This window comes from Scyliorhinus torazame, chromosome 9 (genome assembly GCF_047496885.1).
Source record: "Scyliorhinus torazame isolate Kashiwa2021f chromosome 9, sScyTor2.1, whole genome shotgun sequence".
In the NCBI taxonomy this organism is placed as follows: domain Eukaryota; kingdom Metazoa; phylum Chordata; class Chondrichthyes; order Carcharhiniformes; family Scyliorhinidae; genus Scyliorhinus; species Scyliorhinus torazame.
This window is the reverse complement of record NC_092715.1, coordinates 15,970,808-15,984,990: the sequence shown is the minus strand read 5'-3', so window position 1 is coordinate 15,984,990 and position 14,183 is coordinate 15,970,808. Positions and strand designations below refer to the sequence as shown.

The 14,183-nt window shown below is 44.5% G+C and overlaps 1 protein-coding gene across 7 annotated transcripts in view; it reads left to right on the top strand.

The window, feature by feature from the left end:
- The window catches only part of lifra (LIF receptor subunit alpha a), a 265,109-nt gene that overhangs the window by 171,993 nt on the left and 78,933 nt on the right, over positions 1-14,183 (top strand). The window lies entirely within an intron of this gene.

Below are 14,183 nucleotides of genomic sequence, written 5' to 3'. Positions count from 1 at the left end.
ATTTTCAGGTAGCCGGACTGTGACTAGTGGATTCCACAAAGATCACTGCTTCGGTCTCAGCTATTTACAATATATACCGATGATTTGGGTGTGGGCGAACCAAATGTAATATTTCCAAGTTTGCTGATGACACAAAATTAGGTGGGAATGTAAGTTGTGAGGAGGATGCAAAGAGGCTCCAAGGGGACTTAGACAGACTTTGTGAGTGGGTAGGAACATAGCAGATGGAATACTATGTGAATCAGTGTGAAGTTATCCACTTTGGAAGGAGAAACAGAAAGGATGAGAGATTGGCAAGTGTTGATGTCCAAATGGACTGGGATTTTTGTTTTTTATTAGTTCATGGGATGTGGGCGTCGCTGGCTGGGCCAGCATTTATTGCCCATCCCGGAGGGCATTTAAGAATCAACCACATTGCTGTGGTCTGGGATCACATGGAGACCAGACCAGGTAAGGACGACAGTTTTCCTTCCCTAAAGGACATTAGTGAACCAGATGGGTTTTTACAAAAAATGACACTGGTTTAATGGTCATCATTCGACTTCAATTCCAGATTTTTATTGAATTCAAATTCCACCTACTGGTGGGATTCAAACCTGTGTCCTCCGAGCATTTCCCTGGGCCTCTGGATTACTAACTGAACGACAATACCACTATGCCACTGCTTCCCCCAGTCTCCTTGTTCATGAGTTGATGCAGGTGGATGCAACAAGCAATTAGGAAAGCAAATGGTATGTTAGCCTTTATTACATAGAACATAGAAAATACAGCACAGAACAGGCCCTTCAGCCCACGATGTTGTGCCGAACCTTTGTCCTAGATTAATCATAGATTATCATTGAATTTACAGTGCAGAAGGAGGCCATTCGGCCCCCTGAGTCTGCACCGGCTCTTGGAAAGAGCACCCTACCCAAACCCAACACCTCCACCCAACACCAAGGGCAATTTTGGACACTAAGGGCAATTTATCATGGCCAATCCACCTACCCTGCACATCTTTGGACTGTGGGAGGAAACCGGAGCACCCGGAGGAAACCCACGCAGACACGGGGAGGACGTGCAGACTCCGCACAGACAGTGACCCAAGCCGGAATCGAACCTGGGACTCTGGAGCTGTGAAGCAATTGTGCTATCCACAATGCTACCGTGCTCCCCTTAAGAACAAATAAATCTACACTATATCATTTTACCATAATCCATGTACCTATCCAATAGCTGCTTGAAGGTCCCTAATGTTTCTGACTCAACTACTTCCACAGGCAGTGCATTCCATGCCCCCACTACTCTCTGGGTAAAGAACCTACCTCTGATATCCCTCCGATATCTTCCACCTTTCACCTTAAATTTATGTCCCCTTGTAATGGTTTGTTCCACCCGGGGAAAAAGTCTCTGACTGTCGACTCTATCTATTCCCCTGATCATCTTATTAACCTCTATCAAGTCGCCCCTCATCCTTCTCCGTTCTAATGAGAAAAGGCCTAGCACCCTCAACCTTTCCTCGTAAGACCTACTCTCCATTCCAGGCAACATCCTGGTAAATCTCCTTTGCACCTTTTCCAAAGCTTCCACATCCTTCCTAAAATGAGGTGACCAGAACTGTACACAGTACTCCAAATGTGGCCTTACCAAAGTTTTGTACAGCTGCATCATCACCTCACGGCTCTTAAATTCAATCCCTCTGTTAATGAACGCGAGCACACCATAGGCCTTCTTCACAGCTCTATCCACTTGAGTGGCAACTTTCAAAGATGTATGAACATAGACCCCAAGATCTCTCTGCTCCTCCACATTGCCAAGAACTCTACCGTTAACCCTGTATTCCGCATTCATATTTGTCCTTCCAAAATGGACAACCTCACACTTTTCAGGGTTAAACTCCATCTACCACTTCTCAGCCCAGCTCTGCATCCTATCTATGTCTCTTTGCAGCCGACAACAGCCCTACTTATTATCCACAACTCCACCAATCTTCGTACCGTCTGCAAATTTGCTGACCCACCCTTCAACTCCCTCATCCAAGTCATTAATGAAAATCACAAACAGCAGAGGACCCAGAACTGATCCCTGCGGTACGCCACTGGTAACTGGGATCCAGGCTGAATATTTGCCATCCACCACCACTCTCTGACTTCTATCGGTTAGCCAGTTCGTTATCCAACTGGCCAAATTTCCCACTATCCCATGCCTCCTTACTTTCTGCAGAAGCCTACCATGGGGAACCTTATCAAATGCCTTACTAAAATCCATGTACACTACATCCACTGCTTTACCTTTATCCACATGCTTGGTCACCTCCTCAAAGAATTCAATAAGATTTGTAAGGCAAGACCTACCCCTCACAAATCCGTGCTGACTATCCCTAATCAAGCAGTGTCTTTCCAGATGCTCAGAAATCCTATCCTTCAGTACCCTTTCCATTACTTTGCCTACCACCGAAGTAAGACTAACTGGCCTGTAATTCCCAGGGTTATCCCTAGTCCCTTTTTTGAACAGGGGCACGACATTCGCCACTCTCCAATCCCCTGGTACCATCCCTGTTGACAGTGAGGACAAAAAGATCATTGCCAACGGCTCTGCAATTTCATCTCTTGCTTCCCATGGAATCCTTGGATATATCCCGTCAGGCCCGGGGGACTTGTCTATCCTCAAGTTTTTCAAAATGCCCAACACATCTTCCTTCCTAACAAGTATTTCCTCGAGCTTACCAGTCTGTTTCACACTGTCCTCTCCAACAATATCGCCCCTCTCATTTGTAAATACAGAAGAAAAGTACTCGTTCAAGACCTCTCCTATCTCTTCAGACTCAATACACAATCTCCCGCTACTGTCCTTGATCGGACCTACCCTCGCTCTCGTCATTCTCATATTTCTCACATATATGTGTAAAAGGCCTTTGGGTTTTCCTTGATCCTACCCGCCAAAGATTGTTCATGCCCTCTCTTAGCTCTCCTAATCCCTTTCTTCAGTCCCCTCCTGGCTATCTTGTATCCCTCCAATGCCCTGTCTGAACCTTGTTTCCTCAGCCTTACATAAGTCTCCTTTTTCCTCTTAACAAGACATTCAACCTCTCTTGTCAACCATGGTTCCCTCACTCGACCATCTCTTCCCTGCCTGACAGGGACATACATATCAAGGACACGTAGTACCTGTTCCTTGAACAAGTTCCACATTTCACTTGTGTCCTTCCCTGACAGCCTATGTTCCCAACTTATGCACTTCAATTCTTGTCTGACAACATCGTATTTACCCTTCCCCCCCCAATTGTCAACCTTGCCCTGTTGCACGCACCTATCCCTCTCCGTTACTAAAGTGAAAGTCATAGAATTGTGGTCACTATCAAATCTATCACTTGCCCTGGTTCATTACCAAGTACTAAATCCAATATTGCCCCTCCTCTGGTCGGACAATCTACATACTGTGTCAGAAAAGCTTCCTGGACACACTGCACAAACACCACCCCATCCAAACTATTTGATCTAAAGAGTTTCCACTCAATATTTGGGAAGTTAAAGTCACCCATGACTACTACCCTGTGACTTCTGCACCTTTCCAAAATCTGTTTCCCAATCTGTTCCTCCACATCTCTGCTACTATTGGGGGGCTTATAGAAAACTCCTAACAAGGTGACTGCTCCTTTCCTATTTCTGACTTCAACCCATACTACTCATTAGGGTGATACTCCTCGAACTGCCTTTCTGCAGCTGTTATACTATCTCTAATTAACAATGCCACTCCCCACCTCTTTTACCACCCTCCCTAATCTTATTGAAACATCTATAACCAGGGACCTCCAACAACCATTTCTGCCCCTCTTCTATCCAAGTTTCCGTGATGGCCACCACATCGTAGTCCCAAGTACCGATCCATGCCTTAAGTTCACCCACCTTATTCCTGATGCTTCTTGCGTTGAAGTATACACACTTCAACCCATCTCCGTGCCTGCAAGTACTCTCCTTTGTCAGTGTTCCCTTCCCCACTGCCTCATTACACGCTTTGGCGTCCTAAATATCGGCTACCTTAGTTGCTGGACTACAAATCCGGTTCCCATTCCCCTGCCAAATTAGTTTAAACCCTCCCGAAGAGTACTAGAAAACCTCCCTCCCAGGATATTGGTGCCACTCTGGTTCAGATGCAACCCGTCCTGCTTGTACAGGTCCCACCTTCCCCAGAATGCGCTCCAATTATCCAAATACCTGAAGCCCTCCCTCACCATTCCTGCAGCCACGTGTTCAACTGCACTCTCTCCCTATTCCTAGCCTCGCTATCATGTGGCACCGGCAACAAACCAGAGATGACAACTCTGTCTGTCCTGGCTTTTAACTTCCAGCCTAACTCCCTAAACTTGTTTATTACCTCCACGCCCCTTTTCCTACCTATGTCGTTGTTACCAATGTGCACCACGACTTCTGGCTGCTCACCCTCCCCCTTTAAGGATCCTGAAGACACGATCCGAGACATCCCTGACCCTGGCACCCGGGAGGCAACATACCTTCCGGGAGTCTCGCTCGCGACCACAGAATCTCCTATCCATTCCCCTAACCATTGAATCTCCTACAACTATTGCTTTTCTATTCTCCCCCCTTCCCTTCTGAGCCCCAGAGCCAGACTCAGTGCCAGAGACCTGGCCACTAGGGCCTTCCCCCGGTAGGTCATCCCCCCCAACAGCATCCAAAACGGTATACTTGTTTTGAAGGGGAACGGCCAGAAGGGATCCCTGACTGTAACCCAGCTATTCTTGTCCTGTACCTTGGGAGTGGTTACCTCCCTGTAACTCTTCTCAATCACCCCCTCTGCCTCCCGGATGATCCGAAGTTCATCCATCTTCAGCTCCAGTTCCCTAACACTGTCTTTGAGGAGCTGAAGTTGGGTGCACTTCCCGCAGGTATAGTCAGTGGGGACACCGGTGGTATCCCTCACCACCCACATCCTACAGGAGGAGCATGCAACTGGCCTAGCCTCCATCCCCTCTTACCTGACAGAATATAGCTGCCCTGTGGACTAATTATATCTCCGCCCTCCGACTCTGCTCCCAGTCAGCTACACTTTCTGTAAACTCCTGGCTCTCTTCTCACTCTTCGCGGAAATGTCGGAAACAAAATGAAAGGAGCACCTTACTCCCTCCTCACCTAACTCCCTTGGTCACCAAACTCTTACTATAGCACTCAAAATGCAGCAAATTCAGCACTCCCTCGGTCACCAAACTCTTACTATAGCACTCAAAATGCACCAAATTCAGCACTCAGTGCAAACAACGTCTACACTGTAGGGGATCACTTTTATACTGTGAATCTAGCCTCTGAAAACTGGCCTAATCCAATTAACTAATTAACAAGCTCCAGCTGCAAGTGCCTACAAGTAGAAGCTTTTTTAAAGCTGATTGAAAATTCACCTTCTTCGAAACCAAACAGCAACTTTTAAGTTAATTAACTAAATAAAAGAAAGACTAAACTTTAGATAAAAATGAAGCCTTATACTCCCTCGGTCACCAAACTCTTACTATAGCACTCAAAATGCACCAAATTCAGCACTCAGTGCAAAAACCTAATTATTGCAAAAGGATTCGAGTACAGGAGTAAACGTGTCTTGCTGCAATTGTATTGAATCTTTGTGAGACCACACCTGGTGTATTGCGTGCAGTTTTGTCCGTCTTACTCAAGGAAAGATTAACTTGCCATAGGGGAAGTGCAACAAGTGTAATGGAATATTCTTCACTTGCCTGGATGAGTGCAACTCCATCAACACTACGGAAGCCCAACGCCAACCAGCAGCCCACTTGTTTACTACTCCTTCCACAAACATTCAACCACTCCGCCACCGACGAACAGTGGCAGCAGTGTGTACCATCTGCCAGATGCACTGCAGGAACTTACTAAGGCTCCTTAGACAACAAACCCACAACTCTACCATTCAGGATGACGAGAACAGCCGATACCTGGGAACACCACCACCTAGAGGTTCCCCTCCAAGTCACTCAGCATCCCGACTTGGAAATATATCGTTGTTCCTTCATTGTGGCTGGGTCAAACCCCTGGAATTCCCTCTCTAACAGCACTGTGGGTGTACTTACACCACATGGACTGCAGCGGTTCAAGAAGGCAGCTCACTACCACTTTCTGAAGGGCAACTAGGGATTGGCAATAAATGCTGGGCTAACCAGCGACGCCCCCCATCCAGTAAATTGATTTTAAAAGAAAATCAAAAATTCACCAGATTGATTCCTTTGTTTTTCTCCTCTCAACACTCTGTGATGGTGGGGTATCTTCCCAAACCCCTCAGCTTTAGAATGATTCACTCCTCGTGAATAATTCCACAACAAACTCAAGATAGAGCAAAATCAGAGGGTTAGTTCATTTTTGCGCACACTCAAATGCAGAGAGGGGGGGTGTCACTATGTAACTCCGATACAGTCACAAAATAAAAGAGAGCTAATGGAAAGAAAGAGGTTCAGGACAAAAACCACAGACAAAATAAGAATTATTGTTTCACGCGAGTCCTGGGTCCAAAATCAACAATTCAATGGTGTATTCATTCAGAGAGCTTAACAGGCTGAAACTGATACTAGGTGATCACTTTTCCAGTACTTCCGTGATGGGAGAAGCACGTAGAGATTAATTAATCTTGTAGTAGGCACTAGTCAAGAAGTTTCTAAGTTGATGAGGGCCAGGCATTTTAACCCGGACAGGTTGATAGAAGATGGCAGACTGCCCCCTCAGGCTTCAAAAGGCAATTTAACAGGTTCCAGTAGCTTCCTCACCTTGGTTTGGACAGAGGGTGTCCATTTCTGGTCTGGATGTTTGAGATGGTTAATGTCTCATCCATTAATAAAGTTTACCAGAGGTCTCAGTGTCCTTTGTCCTCACAGATATTTCTTCTTCATTGGCTCAGATATGTGACGAGCCTTTGTTTCATTACATTTTTGATTACCACAGTCACGGGTCATTTTAGAGATCGTGAGGTTGCTGTGGTTTTCCGAAGGCGAGAAATTACTTTTTGTGAGAGTCGCAGCCAGTCATGTCTTCAGCCAATGTAAAGCGTTTGTTCATTATATTTACAAAAAATGATAAAGTAGCCAGGATGATATAGATGTGTATATTTTCTCTCGTTTTTCATTTCAAATTTCTAGCATCCACTGTATTTTGGTTTGATTTTAGCTTGTTGGGAAATGCTGTGACAATAATCAGGGATAAAATTGATTATCATTTGGAAAGTACGAGCTGATCAATTAAAGTTTTTGGGGATTAAAAAAAAAAAAAGGCAAATCATGTTTGAATGTTCTTTGACGTAGCGGAGAGGTCTAATGAATGTTGGATAGTTGATTTTTAATTCATTCTTGAGACGTGAGCGTGCTGAAAAGGCCAGTATTTATTGCCCATTCCTAATTGCCCCATAATAAGTAGTAGTGAGCCACTGCCTTGAACTACATGCTTCCCCCCCATCACGGAAGTACTGGAAAAGTGATCACCTAGTATCAGCTTCAGCCTGTTAAGCTCTCTGAACAGATACACAATTGAACTTTTGATTTTGGACCCTGGACTCACGTGAAACAATAATTCTTATTTTGTCTGTGGTCTTTGTCCTGAACCTCTTTCTTTCCATTAGCTCTCTTTTATTTTGTGACTGTATCGGAGGTTACATAGTGACACCCCCCCTCTCTGCATTTGAGTGTGTGCAAAAATGAACTAACCTACTGATTTTGTTCTATGTTGAGTTCGTTGTGGAATTATTCATGAGGAGTGGATCATTATAAAACTGAGGGGTTTGTGAAGATAGCCCACCATCACCGACCCAACCATCACCGAGTGTTGAGAAGAGAAAAACAAAGGAATCAATCTGGTGAACTTTTGATTTTCTTTTTAAATCAATTTACTGGATGCTAGCTAGGTCAGCATTTATTGCCAATCCCTTCAGGAGGTGGCAGTGAGCTGCCTTCTTGAACCGCTGCAGTCCATGTGGGTAGGTACACCCACAGTGCTGTTAGAGAGGGAGTTCCAGGAGTTTGACCCAGCAACAATGAAGGAACAACGATGTATTTCCAAGTCAGGATGCTGAGTGACTTGGAGGGGAACCTCTAGGTGGTGGTGTTCCCAGGTATCTGCTGTTCTCGTCATCCTAAATGGTAGAGTTGTGGGTTTGCTGTCTAAGGAGCCTTGGTAAGTTCCTGCAGTGCATCTTGTAGATGGTCCACACTGCTGCCACTGTTCGTCGGTGGTGGTGGTTGAATGTTTGTGGAAGGAGTAGTGATCAAGCGGGCTGCTGGATGGCATCGAGCTTCCGGAGTGTTGATGGAGCTGCACTCGTCCAGGCAAGTGAGGAATATTCCATTACACTTGTTGCACTTCCCCTATGGCAAGTTCACCTTTCCTTGGGTAAGACGAACAAAACTGCACGCAATACACCAGGTGTGGTCTCACAAAGATTCAATACAATTGCAGCAAGACACTTTTACTCATGTACTCAAATCGTTTTGCAATAAAGGCTAACATACCATTTGCTTTCCTAATTGCTTGTTGCATCCACCTGCATGCTGGCTTCCATGTGGTGCAGTCTATGTGGTGCAGGTACAGCCATAGACTGATTAGTTTAAGGAATTTGACCCAGCAACTGTGCAGGGGCAGGGATACAATTACAAGTCACTGTGGTGCATGGCTTGGATGGGAACTTGCAGGTGGTGGTGTTCACCTGTGTCTGGAATGAAGTAGATTCCCAGCACCCTGCCCCTTCCAAAGTTCTCTTCTCCTTTACCGAGGAGACTCTGATTCTGGCTGCTGTTTCTTTGTCTCCATGTTCAGTTGGTCCTAGTTGTGCTGCTGCTCCTTTCACCCCAGTTGAGATTAGTTAAATCATTTAAGAGATTGCCTTCAGCCGGGTGACTTGTACCTTAAGGTTCCTGCTGTGGGAAAAGGCACCAACTCTAGACGGGAGGTCTGCGGAGATGTTTTTTGATAAATTGTCATTGGATACTTCTTAGTCAACTTTGGAATCATTACAACTCAGCTCATCAGGCCCATGCCAGCTCTCTGACTTCCATTGTACTTTTTCCAAACATAATGACAAAGTGGGACATTTTGTTAATTTGATGGCTCTTATGGAATAGCTTGCTTCTAGATATGAGCGGCATGGTGACAGTGGTTAGCACTGTTGCTTCACAGCACAGGTTGATTCCTGGCTTGGGTCACTGTCTGTGCGGAGTCTGCACGTTCTCCCCATGTCTGCGTGGGTTTCCTCCGGGTGCTCCGGTTTCCTCCCACAAGTCCCGAAAGACGTATTTGTTAGGTGAATTGGACATTCTGAATTCTCCCCCTGTGTACCCGAACAGGTGCCGGAATGTAGCGACTCGGGGATTTGCACAGTAACTTCATTGCAGTGTTAATGTAAGCTTACTTGTGACAATAATAAAGATTTATTAAAATTATAGTTTTTGGTTTCCCTGTTCCTCTGAGTAAAGAAAGTGACATAACACAAGTAGATTTCAAATTGGGTGCAAAATTCTGCCAAGAGATAAACATTGCATACAGATGAATAATGGATATTGGCAATATTGGGCTCCACTGTGATGCCCCACAGTCAAATAGTTCACCTACACTTGCTGTCTGGGGACACTGAAGAATGGCTGCAGTAGTGGGAGACCACAGGATGACTGCCGTTCATGCAGGTGTAGCACAGCATGAGTCAGCAGCAATGTTCCCTGTAAGCTGCCTGTGTGACTACTCTGTAACGCTGAAGGTACTGTGCAAGCCCATTTAAGATGCTGTGTGAAGAGACAAAATTGAAAGGTTCCACATGCTGAAATAAATAGGCTGTGCACAATGAAAAATATTTCAGAGGGGACGTTGCTCAGCTCCTTCAAGTAAATTTGACATGGCGAGAATTTGTTTTCAAGATCATTTGACCCCATGGATTATTTAAATTTATTATTCGATCTGGGGTTATGCAATTCATTGTGAATATATTGTATGAAAACAAGAGTTTTTGGTGCGATAATGACTGCAATGAGAGCATCAATTCAATGTGGTGTGACTGATAAGGTGATCTTTCACATGCTCATGTAAATGCAAGTCGTCATACTGCTTCCAATTGTTCGCCTCGGATCGAACTTATTCTCAGGTTGTGCCAACAAAAGCACACTATATCAATGTTGGCAGCGGTTTGTAAATAAATTTAAACACCATTTTCATTAAGTATGGGAAGTAAACAGGGGCTGGTTTAGCACAGGGCTAAATCGCTGGCTTTGAGAGCAGACCAAGGCAGGCCAGCAGCACGGTTCGGTTCCCGTACCAGCCTCCCCAAACAGGCGCCGGAATGTGGCAACTAGGGGCTTTTCACAGTAACTTCGTTTGAAGCCTACTTGTGACAATAAGCGATTTTCATCTTTTTTTCATTTCTAATGTCATTTGCAGTGAGTGGAGTTTGTGGATGTTAGTTTCCTACATTTGAGAAATTCGGAGACCTTGGCTGAGAGACGGTCAATTCTGTCCGGAGGTTCTTGCAAAGGCACTTGCATAATTGTGGGATTGTTTCTGTTGGTTATGGTTGTAAAATGATAGACGTATAAATCCCTCCGTGTACTGTAAGGGACTCCTGTGGAAAACAACTACCAGTGGAAAATGATACACTGAATTCAAATGCTTGTGTTTCAGTATCTCCCCTAATAGCTTTGTCCAGATCAGAAAGTTCCAGATTCAATTCCTAAGTTTGTATATCATGGAATGGCTGATGGTGGAGATGCTACCATTATTCCCTAGGCCTCTGGATTGGGGTCACTGCTCTGGATTAGACCCACTTCCAAGGTGTTATCTGGTGGGAGAGATTTTATGTCACTTGGTTGTTCCCAGCAACCCATTCAGATGGCTACTGTTTTTCCCCTTTAACCTTGTTTGTTTTTGGGATAGTGCAATATCTACATACTTGCCAACCATCAGTGTTAACACAGCGTTGCCCATAGTGATGGTCAGCGATGAAAATGTGTTGTTTTGTTGCATTCCACAGTTCTTTGTAAAATCTGCTTCAGACAAAATATCTGTGTGTGTGGAGTTCAGATTCCTGCGCTGACACTCCAATTCCAACCATTTTGTGAAAGTTGCGCATTTATGTGCCTGTGAGGAAATTGTAATACATGGATCCCATCCCGGCTTGGCCAGCATTTGATGGGAGGTCAGAAAGTAGGAATATATTTCCCTGGAAGGGGCTGGTTTAGCACACTGGGCTAAATAGCTGGCTTTTAAAGCAGACCAAGCAGGCCAGCAGCACGGTTCGGTTCCCGTACCAGCCTCCCCTAACAGGTGCCGGAATGTGGCGACTAGAGGCTTTTCACAGTAACTTCATTGAAGCCTACTTGTGACAATAAGCGATTTTCATTTTCATTTCATGTTTCCAACTAGATGTTTTGAACTTTACCAGTGCAGCTATTGGTTAATAAGTGTTCTTTTTGAACTTTCAAGGTTCAGTACAAACTGGCATGGCGATTTTTAAAATTTGTATGTGGAATGTATCATTGGCCAGCCCAGCAGTTGTTAGCCTTTCTTCGTTGGCTTTGAGAAGGTGATGGTGAACCTGGTACTTGAACTGTTGCAGTCCATGTGGTTTAGCTACACCCGCAGCCCTGCTCGGGAGTTTCAGGATTAAGACTGCAACAGTCAGGATAGCGAGTGGATCTTTGCAGGTGGTGGTGTTCCCATGTGTCTGAGATGCCCTTGTCCTTCTCGGTGAAAGAGGTTGCATGCTTGGAAGGTGCTGTCGGAGGAGTCTTGGTGAGTTGCTGCAGTGCATCTTACAGATGGTGCATAACGGCTGCCACTGTGTGTCGAAAGTGCAGGGAGCGATTGTTTAAGGTGGTGGTTGGGGTGACGATCAAGTGGGCCGCTTTGAATGCTAAGAAGCTTCTTGAATGTTGTCGGAGCTGCACTTATGCAGGCAAGTGGACAGAATTCCATTAACTTACCCCTTGATTTCCTTGTAATCTGTTTTGTGGATGCTTACTAATGTTTTTTTTTACCAGCATAATGTAAAGTGGATTGAGACAGCGTCTGCACTCCTGCAGTACACAAATGTAAATTATGGCGTTTTTTACATTAGTTATTTCATTAAAATGTTATTTATTTTTAAATGTGTTTATTCTATGAGTAAACTTACAATCCATTATATATTACATTGCCACTTCATCCAGCCGTGGTAAACGCATTCTCCTAGGCTTGCTGGGTTATGCATTTTGCTTTAATATTTAAAGTACGTGGAACCTTTTCAGAACAAATTTATTTCTGAAATTAAATTGCAATGTACTCAAATTTATCTCCTCGGGAAATGGAAAGAACCATGGAGGAAATCTGATGATTAAAGTTGCAAGGAATAGCATCTGTAGGCTAAACGGTCTTTTCACAATCAACACTTTTGTGTCTTATCTTTGAGAGGTATCTGGGAAGAGTTTACAGCAGGAAACCTTCCTGCCTCCCAAGAAACTGTAATTGTTTTTTTAGTACCTCGGCCAGGGGAGGGGATATAAAAATATTCAGCCTCAGTTCCTGCTTCTGTTCACTCACGACCAGGTGAGCTCTGCTGGCAGAGAATGAGATAATTTCCAAATGTATGGGTTTCACAGTTGAGTACCTTGCCAAGAAATACTGTCTAGCCACTTAGGCAAAGCATCTTTTAGTTAAAGGCCTCACCCAGCGTGGTACAAAGCAGAGCCACTTGGATGTTGTGTCTATTGAGCTGTGCCCCAGCAAGACTGCATGTCTCCAGTACCTCATCACACCTTATCTCATCACAATGCAGCAAAGCAATACTTAAGTTAGGTTATGCTTGAAGAGTAGTGACTGTTGTTATAAGGGCAAACATAGATACTATTATTTCCAGCATTTTCTACTGTAATTTTTAATTAATTTGGCTGCTATTTACATCCGTGTTCTTGATTGACAGGCCCTGGGGATGACTGAATTACAGAGAACATTTTATGACCCTTTGGCATTGCAATATTCCATTTCCGTATGTGAAGAATGACATTCATTGATCCTAACCTCAGTTGAAAACTGAATATTTGGTCCACAAAAACTTTTCAAAGTGTAACATTGTCAAAAGTGACCTACTTAAAGCTTGCCCGTAATATGTAAAATTTATGTATGCCATGTACTCCTTATTTGAGCACTGCCATTGTGTGGTAGACAGTTGTGTTTGTAGCTGAGCACTTCTTCGCTGAGATGGCGTTTTGTGTGTTCCAAAACACGCTGATCTCTATATGTAAACTTCCAGCATGATAATTGCACTCTTGAGGAATATTTGCTATGTTTTGATTTTCTGTGAGCAATGACACAAGAGACCCATTAGCATACATGAATATGTCAACAAGAGGCTTCCTATAACTGCTCACCTGACTAAGACAGTGAGCTGTTCCGCTATTTGAATGACTAGCTAGTCTGGACCTATGAGCTGATCTCACCTGGGGGCGTAAGAGGCCTTTGTTGTCCCTGAGCTGGAGGAGACAATTGACAAGAATTCTGCTCTTGATCCCTAAAATTCTCTGTCTTTCTCTCTCCTCCTGAGAAACTCTGTTAAAACCTCTTGGTAACTTCTGCTAATACCTGCCTTCATCATGCTCCTGTGATGTTTTATCACATTAAAGGGATCGTATAAGCTCAAGCTCATATGTAACAAGGAGCAGGAGTAGACTGTCTGGCCCCTTGAGTCTGCTCCATGGTTGATCTGATAGTAACCTCAAATCTGCATTCTGCCTGCCCCCGATAACCTATCACCCTTTTGCTTATCAAAAATCTATCTACCTCTGCCTTATGGTTCAGCTTCCACCACCTTTTCAGGAAGCGAGTTCATATTTTAGGCCAGGCTGAGGATTTCTTCTGCAGTACTGATGGTCTCCCCTTCTGACCAACTCAACATCTTGTCACATCTGAGGCTAAATCTGATGCAATGCAGTTTGAGCCACCAAGGGAAATCAGCCAAAGTCAATTGAATGGCAGTAACATAGCTCCATGCTTTTACGGTTTGTGCAGTATTATTTCAAGGCTCCAACCAAAGCACTGATTTGCAGGTCAATCAATCATCGCATTTACGGTAAAGTGATTTGGAGATCTCGACTTCTGCTCCCAGCGGATCACTAATTCTCATTTACTGTGGGCGATTCTGTGAAGAGCAGGCTCCAAAGCTGTTATGCTGCGGTATTCGATGTCCAGCTTGGA